Raw genomic sequence first — 13,377 nt, 5'->3', positions numbered from 1 at the left:
TACTTGCAACTATAGGTGAACTTAAGGGTCAGCGTGCTAAGAGTGTATCTAATACACTTCGTTTATATCTGCAGCATTACCATACGCCTTCTTACACTTCAATTATGCAACATAGTTTTGAAGTGACCCGCTGGTACTCAAATTTTCAACAAATTTAGAAACTCGAAGCGTGGCATTCAAGACATTCGAGATGGACACGTGTACAACTGTTACAAGTAATTCAGTGTAAAAGCACACATGAGTACGCCGGAAGTGCTCGGTGCATGCCCTAATGACCTCTCTTTCTTAAATCATTAATTAAGGCATCCAGTGGGAACTCGTTAGAATAACTCCGAACCACCGACAGCCTGGTGCGCCTGTTTCGTTCATGGATTGCCTTCAAAAGACGGGTTGAATAAACGTAGAGTGAAAAAAAAATTTACTTCCTTTCATCGCATACATTTTGGACGTCGTTATGAAATTTTGAGACGTGTATATTTTTAGTTTAACTCCTTTAATGAAACATGCTATTTGGTTTTGGAGCGCATGGGGGATAAAACCTTAAACTAGAAAGGAAGTGGTGGCTTGGCAACGTTTTCTGTTCGTTTGAATACATTTATTAATAGTAACTCTATGTTCACATTACCCTCGCCGCCTTCTTTTCGTTATTCGTATTTCGAACTTCCGGCTGAGTGGAAGAAGTTCAGGCAGAACCATCCTTGGCCAGGAGAGGCTGTAAACAGAGGCAGAATGTTCCTTGGAGACTGCTTTTATAGGAACAAATCAGTTGAAAGGCGAAATAAATAGCGCAGTATATTGACATAGTTTACAGCTTCTACATATTTTATTCCTCATCAGTTGTTGCCACAGATACCTGTGAAATTATGTGTGAAGCCCCTGAGTATACCTGTGGGAAGGAACCAGTGCTTCCTACGAATGCTCTTTGTAAGTTTTGAAATTACTTCTGCTTCCCGTCCGTTTTAACAGTTCATAAGTTGTCTTTTTTCATTACTGATAATTCTGCGATATTTCATAAGGCCATATGTATATTAAAAAAAAGAGATTTTAAAAGATTCGAATAAAGCTCTGCAGCCATGTGTAATGAATCGATTGCAGCAAGCACTCTGCGAATGCATTTTGCTCCCTATTTGCTCACTTCAAAAAATGCATCGTACGCATAACGGCGAGTGGAGCGCCTGGACTACTCTTAAACGGTGTTCCAACTGCACGCGCATGCAACATGTTGGCGAGACGCAGCAGGCAAAGCAAGAGCTGCTGGGCAGAAGTAACAGCACCCTGGAAACAAAAAAACAACCAAGCATCTCGCTACGCTGGCGTCATAAGGAGCGTCGCCAGCGGCGTTGCAGGCGCTGCCCCTCAATGGTGCACGAGATGAGACCGTGTGAAATCGTAGGCGCTAGTCGGCGCCCAGTGAAATATATGATAACGTCGGCTTACCGTTTACGCTTCGTTTCGCTCAGACCAGGCATGCACACTTCAGAAGTAACTCTAGTGCGCCTACGCACAACATACATGCCAGCAATGCGAGGCAGACCGTTTCCTTTACTCAACCACCGGATCTATTGAGCGGAGAGTGACGGTGCAGCCCCTTCGCTTCGCCGTTTTTTTTTTTTTCTGCGAAACGAAGTCCCCATATGTGAGGACATCCTGACTTTCCGTGCACGGTTCGCGAATTCGGTGTCGAGAGCAGGACAGCACAGCGGTGTTGGTGACACTCACGACATGGATTCGCCTTGCGCGCCAATATAAATGATATCGCAATAAAAAGAGTAGTCAGTAAGCTCGCTCACACGAGGCACAATTGAGGCCCTGCAACATGTGAGTAGGTGGCTTAATAACTCTTTGATCACGCGCTATTTTTCATGATGAGCAATTCGAGAAATTTGTAATAAGGAATTATTTCTAATGAACACTGATGGATTATCTTTGATCACTTAGGCAAATTACCGGGCGTGACAGTCATTGGAAAATTATAATATTCGTGTAGCATAAAGGAATGAAGAAATGACCACTTTAGGCTACGTAATGAGGCATTATTCCAAACAAAGCTTCGTGGTGATAGTGCGCTTAAGTTTGAGTGTCTGGTGGAAGCGACATGGATAAAAAAGACTGCAGAGGTTCTTTGACTGTAGCCCGTTGCACTTCAACTGCTATTAGCACTTTGTTCAAGTGTACATATGCGAATGTCTGATTAATGAGTGTTTCAATGTAAAAGTAATTTATGTTTCATCGTTGTGTTTTTTATCCTCTGCCTCGTTTTCATCGTCCGACTCTGCTCAGTGACGGCGTGTATGTGTTACCGCACGTAATCACGTCCTTTCGGGGACAGCGGCTGAAAGACAGTTTATTCTTACAAAATTTATGGCGAGCATCAACACACACGGCAGTGAAGGAGATTTACTTTCGTTTCTTGTTTTCCAAATGCGATGTTCCGGCTGGAAATAGAACAGCAAAGCTTTGCGACCACATTCGCATTGAACTGCACGCAATATGTTCAGTACCACGCCGGATGTAACCATGCGACGAGCGGCGCCTCTAGATGGTCAGAAATCCGCTAAACTTAATTTAAAATGGTATAATTATTACGTTCCAGAAAAAGATGTGCTTATGAGGCACGCCGTAGTAGTAGACTCCAGATTAACTTTCACAACCTGTGGTTCTTTAACGTGCACCTAAACCTAAGTACACGAGCTGTTCTGCATTGCGCCCCCACCTAAAGTACGTTAAATAGTTCGTTAAATGTAATCGCATTTAAAGACTGCGGCATGACGCCGACTATGAGTTGGGCAGAACAACCGCAACTTTTTCTACATTGAGGGTAATGTATAGCACAATGTGCCATGAACTCGTTACGTCCAATTCATTACCTCCCTTTCAGAATTTGCAATGAATGCATTCAAGCAACTAAAAAATGACGTCATCTGCACACGTTGAACGTGAAAGTCAAGTCCCCATCGCTTTTTTCAGTTAGCGGATCTCTTGCGCCAACTTTCAATCTATATTTTTTCATCTGAATCCTGTTAAAGCTTTGCAGCTCCAGTCGCTCATGTAGAAAATGACCACATGCGAAAAAAGACACACTGCCTAAGGGCCGATCTTGCTTGCGAGCAGCGCTATGCGGTGTCAAAACCGTTATGAGAATGTGATAAGGCCTAACACTGCCCCGTACGGCGTGGCGAATTTCACACAGAAGAAGGTAAGCATAAGCATCCTCAAGCCTAAAGATGCTTGCATATTTATATTGTCGTTGTCCGAATGGGTGGACAGCTGGCTAGAGAAGAAATCAATATGCACCATCTGTTCAAGGGGCACCGTCAAACCTACACGTGTGCTACGACTTTCCTGATAGCCCAATAATGCCCGCGGCGATTTGTTGTGATCGCTTCAACTATCCGAACCTACCGCCGCCCCACTACAGCATACAGGAGAGCTCGAGGATCTAGGTGACCACAAAGCGTGATGCGAACATAGCGGCCATCTGCTTCCTTTCGCTTCACTGCACGTGGAAAACAACAAACAAGCACTGCACGCCCCTCCTTCCACGTGCTGCAAATTACACGGAGCAAACACTCTTTACGGGCAACAGAAAGTTGCTTTGAGCAGAACCTTGCGTCGATCTATACTTTCGCCCTGCCGAAAATCACCGGCAGTAGAGCTGCCTCAAATTATGTAACGTATTCTTAATGCTTCGTTCTTGTGCTATACTATGAAGCAAAAACATTCTTGCGATGCATAATTAGAATATAATACAAGATTGATTGTGGCAATGTTTCGTTGTGTTGCCAGATGAAAAGACGCATGCAAATCAGCAAAATTATAATAAAAATGAGCAAAGCAGTAAACCGACACCCTCGTTGACGCAGTTGGTGGAAGAGAAAAGAAATAGCAATTAAAGTGATGTTTGGCCTTAAAATGTCATTTTTATCAAACATTAGCTCGAGCTATCTGCAATAAAGCTATAAAAGTGTTGTGCAAAGAATAACGTGAGCACACAGCTGTCAGGTATTTTTCGTAGTCGTTCAAGGAGCACGTAACATTCCTGTACGTGGAAAGTGAAACCAATCTCCCACAACTAAGCAGCATGACAAGCAACTATTTTACTTAAAGAAATCCCAGCATTAAATTAAGAGGGAGTTTATGGCTAACTTCATTCCTCCTTGCAAATACAGGCAGGGAAGGCACTTGCTTGAAGCTTGAGAATGTGGCCTGTGTCCGCGCCGTTGTCTGCGTAATGTGGGCGTCCGTACACGCATTGACCGCGTCTTTCCATCCCCTCTTTCTCATCTCCGTGTTCTCTTTTTTTCCCTGAGCATAGTGTAGCCGATCCGATGCATTCCTGGTTAACATTCCTGCCTTCTCTCTTTGGTCAAATGCCCGTCAAAAGCATAAATTTTTCCATTAAACAACCTCTAAACCGATCCGAGTGAAATATCTTGCCTTTAGGCAAAACGCTACCGCATTTTCGTTAATTCAGGGTCTCAGATCCTAAATAGAAATTTTCATTATATCCATAAATTCCTAAAAATATTCTAGAACAGTGTTTGCAGCTCCGTAACTTTAGACAAAGAAACAGACATAGCAATTCTGTAAACTGCATATATTACATCATATTAAGTGGGAAAGTAGAATGCACTATATAGAGCTTATGTGAAAACGATTAATCGCTTCAGTCAGTTTCGCGAAGTATACGTCACAGTGGTGTGCTTATATATATATATATATATATATATATATATATATATATATATATATATATATATATATATATATATATATATATATATATATATATATATATATATGTATTACAGTTCGCTGACCACTGTGACGGTTATTTATTTACAATCACGGCAGTGAACAAGTTTCTCGTTTATTTATTTATTTTAATTCTATCGATCAACATATTCGACGGAGAGCGCGCCGTCGATAACACTGTAATGTGAATAAACACGATACATAATTTTTGGAAATTCCATCTTACTTTATGCAACTTTAGTGAAATAAAATGCAGCTGCCAGTTGCATACTTTCAGTCCATACAGTACAATATATGTGCCGTTGGGAACTGCATAATGACATCGTTGATACTTTATGCCTCGCACTTCAGAACACCGTGCAGCTGAACTCCATTTTTGCTTTTGTTGCGACACCATCTATACGGACACTCGAGGCGCCCGTTCGGCGTCGCCGATGATACCGCCGCCATGCCGCCGTTATGGTGGAGTAGGTGTTCTGACTGACCCGCCGTGGTTGCTCAGTGGCTATGGTGTTCGGCTGCTGAGCACGAGGTCGCGGGATCGAATCTCGCCCATGGCGGCCGCATTTCGATGGAGGCGAAATGCGAAAACACCCATGCACTGAGATTTAGGTGCACATTAAAGAACCCCAGGTGGTCAAAATTTCCGGAGTCCTCCCCTACGGCGTGCCTCATAGTCAGAAAGTGGTTTTGGTACCTAAAACGTACCCCATAATGTTTTTAGATGTTCCGACCGATCCGTCTGGAGCGTAGTTGGCCACTTCTCCGCATCATGACGCAAAGGTGGCGCTGCGCTCAGTACAACGGTTCTCAGCAGCACATGTCGTCTGGTCTTTGTGGCAGATGGCGCGCAACAAATTAAGCACACAGAGTGAATAACTGTCATCTGTAGTCGCCAGTTTGTGCAATGAGGAGACACAAGCCTCTAATAGTTGCTAAAATATGTTGAAGCTCCTAGGACGAAAAGGTTATTGGCATGGTTAGCGGAAGTTCATCTACGATGGTGAATAAGCGGAGTCGGCCCCAAATTCTGGCGGTATTTCTGCTTCAGAGAGGATCAGCACGCACACTAATTCCTTCGCTTGGAAGTATAAATGCCAGAGGCCTAAAGCAGCAGCGGGCTCCGCTCCTGGGCGAAATACTCTATTAGGAACTGTTCCTCAAGCGCTGTTTCACCCATGTTGTCGACTAAAAGAATGTTTACCAATGATGCCATAATATGGTGCTGCCGCTCATGTCCGTAATATGATGCTCGAAAAAAGAAGAGCCAAGATTATTTGGGGCTGTGATCACACAACGTGATTATGGCCGCAAATCCTCGAAGAAATCAGAGCAACGAGCTGCATAGAAAACCTGCTCAAATTATTACCGCGTCAAGATGTCAGTGCCGCCCTTGCGGAGCTTGTCATCGTGTACGCAATGACTTATTACAGCGTAAGCTGTTATGCGCTCATTCCAACATCTGTTCCGAGTGGCGATGGCATCCGGTGCCTTCGCCACCGGTGTCCGGTGTCCGTAGGATCTATGGCCGGGAATAAAAAAAAAAACACTTCCTGCTGGGATCTACTCTACCACTAAGTCACGTGATATTTATTACAACGAAAGAAATTATGTACGTACAGGAACTATTTACGATAATATGAGCACCAGGGCGCCACAAGCGATCACAAGTATACGATCAATAAGTACAAAGAATGCGTCACACAAAGAAACATTTTCCATCAGAACAGAAACTTGAAAGTAGAAGTTAAACACGTAATAAAAATTTGATACCAATCCGGCTAACATTCTTGTTGATCGTAAATGTCGTATAAGGGCGCAATCATTTGAGGGAAAAGGAATCTTAAGGAAACTATTGTTTCTGCATTTCGGACTTGCATACGAGTTTTCCATAGGCTATGCAGGCCTACCAGTAAAAACATATCGTATGGTACATCATCACGTGGAACAACAAGGTATCGGATATTGTGAGAATTCAAACCAAGAGAATTCTTATCATTTCTATAGAGGACATCCTAGAATAAAATGACATCTTTACAATCCATAAAATAGTGTTCTATAGTTTCAACCACGTCAAAAAGGCGAGAGTTAATCGATGAAACGAAAATACTTTTTTTCCGAAGCCGTTTTCTAAGTGGCAAGATTTGAATGTGTAATATGTAACAAAAAATAGATAGTTTTTGTGGAAGGAGGAACTTGTATTTTGCTACTACACACTACAAATATAATTCCAATTCTTAGGTATTACGTGTAGAAACTACGGTCTGATTATAAGCCACGTCGTTTTGGGTGACTTCACATTGGTTTTAGCTACATATAATTTGTTAATGTGCACCTAAATCTGCGTACACGAGCATTCTGCTTTCCGCCCCCATCGGAATTCGGCCGGCGTGGCCGGTATCGAACTGGCGCATCGGAGCTCAGCAGACACTGAGCTACCACGGCGAGTACATGACGAGTTGTGCATCTTATTTCAAAACAATGTCGCATGTATTCTTATTTAACGCTACTTGCTATTCGTATGCATGAACGGAAGGTTTCTTTGCTCACAAGCTTATTTTGAAGTGACAATCTCTTGTTCCTTTTCAGACTGGCACGGCCAGTCCGAAGAAAGCTTGAAAAGCTCTTAGTCGTGCCACTTAGTGTGCTTCATTTTGCTTTCTTTCTTGATGTGCGAGAGCAAATGGTATAGCGTCGTTCACTGAACGTCGCCGGTTCTATGAGCTCAATAAGAACAACTCGTATCTGCAACTTACTGCTGCGATGGGCGCATAAGTGGGAAAGGTAGCCTTTGCAGGACATAGAATTTAATCACGAACTCTTAAACGACAGTGTTGAATGTACCGCACTTTTTCTTCTCTCATTTTTGACAGTGGGAAAATGCCAGGTGGACTGTGACCTCCCCGCCGTTAACCGACGCCGCAAAAGTAATTTGTCAGCACAAAGAATGTCTTTAGAAATTTGTTCGCGTTGAGAGCCAGCACGCTTTCGACAATGCCACTTTCTATTCGCGAAAAGTGTTTTGCCTGAAGACACCATCGAACAAACCTCCAGTGAGCACCGTTAAAGGTCAACGAGTGCACCAAGCACAAGCTTCCAACCTATCGGCAGGCACTGGCGCGAGCGAGCGCAGTGCTGCGCTTTTCTCATCTTTGGATGAAGCGCGTTTAATGATCACACCAACACCTGGCTGCCGCGGAGGCGGAACGAAGTGAACAGAGCACTAGGTGGCAGTAAAAGCAGTGCTACTCGCGCCCGCTTCTTCAGCAAATGGGCCCCAAGGAGATTGAAGCCCGAGTAACGACGACAACAACAACAACAAAAGACCATTAGCCTCTTACAAGGTACCAACCACCGCGGTCGGAACAGGCCGTCAAGCTACTTCCTTTCTGCTTCGCACTCTTATACCAGAAAGCAGGTAATTTCCTGATGGAAGCCGTCACCAATGATTGCCTCGGCACCTTCGGAATACTCGTGTATTGTTTTATTACTATAGCAAAGAGCACAGCGCGGAGCTTATCCGGGTGAGTGCTCGGTAATATACATGGGGCCTCGGATGCATAATCAGTACAGCCCCCCTTCTTCGCTAACTCATCGGCACTCACTGCTTCATCTCGACGGAAACGATGGAGCTTGTTTATCGAAATGTGGCGAACTTGCCTGGTAATAAGGTAATCTTTGCGGCAGTTTACTCATATCGGAGATGATTTCGCATACATCTTGGATCATCTACGAGCATTACGTATGCTTATTGGAAAATACTTAATTTATGTACAATAATGCAGTTGATAATATACGAGAAAAGTTAACACACTTTACTGAGAGATCCCGCAGAACTAATTGTGATCGGTTTGTTGGTTTATTAAAGGAATTTTCATTCTCGCAGTGGCAATAATAAGCAGCATCACACAACTCCAGTCATGACCCATTGCTGTCACACTTGAGCCAATAATTCGACACTACTTGAGCCAAGAATTTAAAAACGAAAGGCACGTCGGAAGCGAATTGAACCGAACGTATTCTATTCGCAATAGCCTATAGTAGCTCAGACATTTTTTTTTTCCCCAAAGCTCACCAATTGATTAAGTTTGATTAGCGAATTTTTAAATTATTCGCTGAGGACCCCAAGTATGATACGCAGATTTGTAGAGCACCTTCAGAAATCACCTATCGAGTTGTTTCCTTTACGATATGTCTCACATTGTAATTTTTTGCGGGTTGCGAAGAAAGCCTGCGAAATATGAAAAAAGCCACGTGACCGAGCGTTTGCGCAAAGATATTGTGCTGCTCTCAAGCGTGCGTTTGGTGAACAAGGTCGGCTGCATCGTGACTGGCGACGAGCAAGCGGCAGGGCGTTCTTTATCTCATCGGCAGCGCTCTGCCAGCAGCATGCATTTTCGCCATCGTCCGACAGGAGCCGACCTTGTCCACCGAACGCACGCTTAAGAGCAGCACGATACCAATGCGCAAGCGCTCCGTCAGCTGGCTTTTTTTTCATATTTCCTGGGCTTTCTTTGCAACCCGGAAAAGGGGACTACGTGAGACGTATCGTAAAGGAAACAACTCGATCGGTGGTTTCTGAAGGCGCTCTACTAATCTGCATATCATACTTGGGTCCTGAGCCAATATTTAAAAAGTTGAATAATTAAACTAATTGAATTAGTGAGTTATGGGGAAAACAAAACATTTTCTCAGTTACAATAGGCTATTGCGAATAGTGTGTGTTCTGTTCAATTCGCTTCCAACGCGCCTTTCATTTTTAAAATTTTGGCTCAAGTTATGTGGGACATCCTGTATAGTAGAGGCGAACGCATATCTAGCCTGCAGACACCGGAGCTTATAGGAGAAACACTGGTGCTGACATTGTAGCGCATTTATTTACTTACGACCTACGAATAGCATGCGTTACTGTTGAAGTACAGAAGATTGTATCGCACCTAAACGGCACTAGTGATCTGCAGCTCAACGAGTATTCCCTCTAACAAGCTGTTAATTAGAAATTGTTAGATTTCAGAAGCAGCCACCTTATCGTGCTACAACTTTCCCATTACGAGCGCCTCCAAGCTGCAGGACTACCAGGCATTCCAATTAGTGCAGAGTAGGCATTCCTGAAGGGAACTCCAAGCCACAACCTACACAGAAAAGACGCATCGCGTCAGTGCAGACCGGCCGGAGGTCTGAGTTGCACTGACGGGTTTAGTCTGTGCAATTTTGCGCGCCTTGTGAATGCGGTATTCCATTCTGCTAAGGAGATCGTGCGTGCTGGAATGCGAAGTTGTCTCGCGGCGTCGATCATTGAGAGAGGAATGGGGACGCAGCGGTCTGGGGTTCCTACTGTTAGAACGGGATGCTGATACGGCGTTTGCGGGTTTTTCTGAATGGGTTGCTCTGCGTGACATGCCAAATGTAAAAAGGGTTTTCTCTTCACCTGTGAGTAAGACAGACTCATCAAATTTATATCTCCTGTCGTATTAGATTCTACACGACAAGTGGAGCGGAAACAACTTGGAATTTAAAAAGAAAGTAGACGGACATGCCGCCATGGTTTCATCAACATTTCCGTGCGCATATTCACTTAAGTTCTCGTTTGAATTTTATTGTAGAGGTGGAATAAGCATACAAACACACGCACTTTCCGGAACCCCACATAACAGTTAAAAAACCCAGTTAATTTCCTGCAGAGACGTGTCCCAATAAATGCTACTCAAATGACGTAACTTCGTATGCGTGAGGTGCGTTTAGCATAAAGCAGCACACTTTCTTGAAGACAGCGCTGATGATACTGACAGCACAATGTAGGTGCTTCTGTGCAGATTGATGTGCAGCAATCGAGGTTTCATCATAACGGATGTGGTACCTTTGCCTGTTGGCTACCTCGTAAAGGTTCGCAGATTTTGCTTGCTTTTCTTCCTCGTATAATCTCCACAAATAAGTATGACACCAATCTATTGCGTCGCCCCACTGCCATTTTTTTTCAAGCCCCCTCATTTATGCTTAACATTAAGTAGTTGTCATTTCTATGTAGCTATTTCTGAACTTTCGACTAACTTAGATGGGGAACTACGGCTAAGTTCATATAATCGATCTGTGAGGAACCTGTCTGACCATGCGTCTAATACTATTGTACTAGTGTTTGTAAACAAGCATAAAATAATCGCATCGCCATATTTGATTATATAGATTTCAGTTTTCACGACACTTGTTTAACAAACCACTCTCGCGTATACAAAATTCTTGGGAATACGGGCAGAGTAACTCGCTAAGTATATGGAGAAAGGAAAACGGTTTCTGTCTCGTCGTATTCATTACATAACCTGGCAATATATACTGGCATAGCAATGCACGGCCATCAGCTTCAAATAACGTTCTCGTCGGTGTTGCCTTTTCTCTCCGTAATAATGTACTGAATTATATGGCCGAGAATACCGCAATTTTGCTAAAGGCTTACCCAGGTGTCTATGCTATGGCTCTTTCTTTTACTTACACAGCTGTATAGCTACTCTCATTCGATGTCACAGAAAAAGGGAAGGTAAGCTTCTTTAAAGCAGGCCGTCCCAAAAGCTCAAGTACACTACTCAAGCTGGTATACCGAAGAAAAAAATCTCAACACGCACTAGGCACACAAATCAGAAGACACAAGTACTCTAATATTCTAACAATATACTGCTTTTAGCACCGACAGCATAGTCCAGTACCTGGGACATGTTCATCCATCACATGTAATTCCTCTACCTTTGCAAATCGTCAAACAAAGAAAAAGAAGTATGGGGTTTGACGCGCCAAAACTACGACCTGATTATGAGGCACGCCGAACCGGGGGGCTTCAGAAATTTGGACCACTTGGCGTTCTTTAACGTGCACCTAAATCGGGTGTTTTCGCGAGCAACGAAATCGAGTACACGGATGTTTTCGCCTTTCTTCCCCATCGAAATGCGGCCGCCATGGCCGGGATCCGATCCCGCGACCTCATGCTTAGCAGCCCAACACAATAGCCATTAAGCAACCACGGCGGTTATAAATAAAGTCAAGGAACAGCAATAAGAACGGCAACAACATTTATGAGCCACTTGTAATGGGGAAACGTTTATTATTTGGTGACATGTACGTGCATATTAGCTGAAAAGCCACGTCTTCGAGAAACCAAGATGTCATGCTGCAAAAAGTGCCCTAACGGTTCTTAATTTCAAAACCCATGATGAGACCATACCATTCCTCAGAATACGTAATATGTAAATAATATGTAAATAACTACCTAACTAATTTGTGTGTGACAAGACAGAAAAAGTGTCTTTGCCTCCTACACTTCTTGCAGACTTTCCGCTTTCGTGCCTTTGGTTGTTCAGTGCTGTACGGGAGTTCTCCTAAGCACATAATAATGCAGCCGCAGAAAAGACTGCAAGCTCTAAATACGATGGCGCCAACACTGCTTCGAACAAGCTGTCGTAATAGCGAATTCTCGGTCAACGCCGCCAGCAAAGCCTAAAGGCGTGCGAGAAAGAGACAGAGCTTTTGCTGTAGTCATGCTACAATATGTCTCCTCGCTTTCTTCTTGGCCTACAGAAACCAAGCACCTTTCCAGAGACCAGAGGAATAATAATGTTCGATGCCGATTACTGCTTACCGTAGACGGCAGCCATGGCATACTTATTTTCTTCGGAAAACGCCAAGAACATAAGCACTATGGACACACAAAATTCTGCGACTCACTGACTACAAGCGCACGAAGCTCCTTTTATTCCAAAAGATGCGCCTCTGCGAAATACAATTTACAGAAGAATCTTCCCCGCGAACATAGTGCTCAGACTTGTGAAAAAAGAAATAAGAAAGAAAGTGCTCCGATGCGTTTTGGGTGCCACAGTTCATGCTAACAATGTACTTCTACTTCTGTCTCCACTTAGCGCGCCCTTGGGGCCATAATGTGTAAGAATGAAACAGTTTTGCGTTCACGATGAATTCTTCTGTCCCTGAAATACGTCCCTTTTTACTATATATTCAGTAACGACATTTCTGCCCAAGTAGCCATGGCAAATAAGAAAAGGCCACGGACGCTATTATTCGCAGCTGCCTTGTAGATATGGACAACATTTAGTCGACGGATTGTTCTTATGAGCTGCTTTTTTAGTTATTTTACTATCAATAACACTACACTACTGTCATGATAATTAACGGCAAAGGATAATTTAACCAACAATGCAGCAGTTGTTATATTTATGAGGACATACCGACACAATGGACATAATGTGGGCGGTCCCTCACCTTTAGAACTTCCGCAGGAGTAATTCAGTCAAGTTTTTTTTTTTTCCTTAGCCGAGATAAGTAACAAGTTCTGAACAAGGCGCAATCTACTCTGATCACATTCTACACCATCTGTTCCCGGAAAAAAACAAAAGCCGGAAGTTTTCTTTTCTTTCAGGCCAACATCTAATTCAACCCGCAATGACGTCAACTTGTCCTGACTTTACCCTCAATTGACATTTTGTCAAGAACTGTTCTAAAAGAACGCCTTCGTGCTCACAAATGAGAGGTCATCCTTTTTTATTATTATTCGTGATTGCATGTTCGAACTTTTGCCCTAATCACTAAAGGTTAATTTTTTTATTCAGTGTGCTTTTTTTTTCTTTT

At 43.4% G+C, this 13,377-nt stretch overlaps 1 long non-coding RNA gene across 1 annotated transcript in view; it reads right to left on the bottom strand.

The window, feature by feature from the left end:
* Positions 1 to 616: 616 nt before the first annotated feature.
* Positions 617 to 13,377, bottom strand: part of LOC139057824 (uncharacterized) — a 505,013-nt gene continuing 492,252 nt past the window's right edge. The window contains exon 4 of the long non-coding RNA XR_011513019.1: positions 617 to 712. This is a non-coding gene — a long non-coding RNA (uncharacterized lncRNA). The remainder of the gene's footprint in view (positions 713 to 13,377) is intronic.

Source organism: Dermacentor albipictus, chromosome 3 (genome assembly GCF_038994185.2).
Source record: "Dermacentor albipictus isolate Rhodes 1998 colony chromosome 3, USDA_Dalb.pri_finalv2, whole genome shotgun sequence".
In the NCBI taxonomy this organism is placed as follows: Eukaryota; Metazoa; Arthropoda; class Arachnida; order Ixodida; family Ixodidae; genus Dermacentor; species Dermacentor albipictus.
The sequence above is the reverse complement of the archived record's forward strand: the minus strand, read 5'-3'. Positions and strand labels throughout refer to the sequence as shown.